A 2,152-nucleotide genomic window follows, 5' to 3' on the forward strand; every position below is an offset into this window, starting at 1 on the left:
AGAGGTCCACTGTTAGTCTGATGGGCTTCCCTTTGTGGGTAACCCGACCTTCCTCTCTGGCTGCCCTTAACATTTTTTCCTCATTTCAACCGTGGTGAATCTGATGATTATGTGTCTTGGGGTTGCTCTTCTCGAGGAGTACCTTAATGGTGTTCTCTGTATTTCCTGAATTTGAATGTTGGCCTGTCTTGCTAGGTTGGGGAAATTCTCCTGGATAATAGCCTGAAGAGTGCTTTCCAACTTGGTTCCATTCTCCCCATCACTTTCAGGTACACCAATCAAATGTAGGTTTGGTCTTTTCACGTAATCCCATATTTCTTGGAGGCTTTGTTCATTCCTTTTCATTCTTTTTTCTCTTTGTCTTCACGATTTCATTACGTTGATCTTCAATCTCTGATATCCTTTCTTCTGCTTGATCGATTTGGCTATTGATACTTGTGTATGCTTCAGGAAGTACTCGTGCTGTGTTTTTCAGCTCCATTAGGTCATTTATATTCTTCTCTAAACTGGTTATTCTAGTTAGCAATTCCTGTAATCTTTCTTCAAGGTTCTTAGCTTCCTTGCATTGGGTTAGAACATGCTCCTTTAGCTCGGAGGAGTTTGTTATTACCCACCTTCTGAAGCTTACTTCTGTCAATTCGTCAAGCTCATTCTCTGTCCAGTTTTGTTCCCTTGCTGGTGAGGTGTTGTGATCCTTTGGAGGAAAAGGCATTCTGGTTTTTGGAATTTTCAGCCTTTTGTATTGGTTTTTCCTCATCTGTGTGGATTTATCTACCTTTGGTCTTTGATGTCGGTGACCTTCGGATGAGGTTTCTGTGTGGACATCCTTTTCGTTGATGTTGATGCTATTCCTTTGTTAGTTAGTTTTCCTTCTGACAGTCAGGCTCCTCTGTTGCAGGTCTGCTAGAGTTTGCTGGAGGCCCGCTCCAGACCCTGTTTGCCTCATTATTACCAGCAGAGGTTGCAAAACAGCAAAGATTGCTGCCTATTCATTCCTCCGGAAGTGTCATCCAAGAGACGCACCCACCAGATGCCAGATCGGGCTCTCCTGTATGAGGTGGTTGTCAATCCCTGCTGGGAGATGTCTCCCAGTCAGAAGGCATGAGGGTCAGGGACCCACTTGAGGAGACAGTCTGTTCCTTAGCAGAGCTTGAGCAGTGTGTTGGGAGATCCACTGTACTCTTCGGAGCTGGCAGGCAGAAAGGTTTAAGTCTGCTGAAGCTGTGCCCACAGACACCCCTTCCCCCAGGTGCTCTGTCCCAAGGAGATGGGAGTTTTATCTATAAGCCCCTGACTGGGGCTGTTGTCTTTCTTTCAGAAATGCCCTGCCCAGAGAGGAGCAATCTAGAGAGGCAGTCTGGCTACAGTGGCTTTGCCGAGCTGTGGTGGACTCTGCCCAGTTCAAATTTCCTGGTGGTTTTAACACTGTGAGAGGAAAGCCGCCTACTCAAGCCTCAGTAATGGCAGACACCCCTCCCCCCACCAAGCTCAAGCGTCCCAGGTCACCTTCAGACTGCTGTACTGGCAGTGAGAATTTCAAGCCAGTGTTAACTTGCTGGGTTCCATGGGGGTGGGATCCACTGAGCTAGACCACTTGGCTTCCTGGCTTCAGCCCCCTTTCCAGGGCAGTGAACAGTTCTGTCTCACTGGCATCCAGGTGCCACTGGGGTACAAAAGAAACCTCCTGCAGTTAGCTTGGTGTCTGCCCAAACGGCCACTCAGTTTTGTGCTTGAAACCCAGGGCCCTGGTGGCACAGGCACCCGAAGGAATCTCCTGGTCCGCGGGTTGCGGAGACAGTGGGAAAAGCGTACTACCTGGGGCTGCAGTGCACCATACCTCAGGGCACAGTCTCTTGCAGCTTCCCTTGGCTAGGAGATGGATTTCCCTGATCCATTGCGCTTCCTGGGTGAGGCAATGCTCCACCCTCTTTCTGCTCACACTCCGTGGGCTGCACCCACTTTCTAACCAGTCCCAATGAGATTAGCTGGGTACCTCAGTTGGAAATGCAGAAATCACCCGCCTTCTGTGTTGATGTTGATGGGAGCTGCAGACCAGAACTGTTCCTATTTGGCCATCTTGCCAGTGACCACACCCCACCCACTTTTTTTTTTTTTGATGGAGTCTCGCTCTGTGGCCAGGTTGGAGTGCAGT

This window comes from Colobus angolensis, unplaced genomic scaffold (assembly GCF_000951035.1).
Source record: "Colobus angolensis palliatus isolate OR3802 unplaced genomic scaffold, Cang.pa_1.0 Scaffold40, whole genome shotgun sequence".
NCBI classification, from domain to species: Eukaryota; Metazoa; Chordata; class Mammalia; order Primates; family Cercopithecidae; genus Colobus; species Colobus angolensis.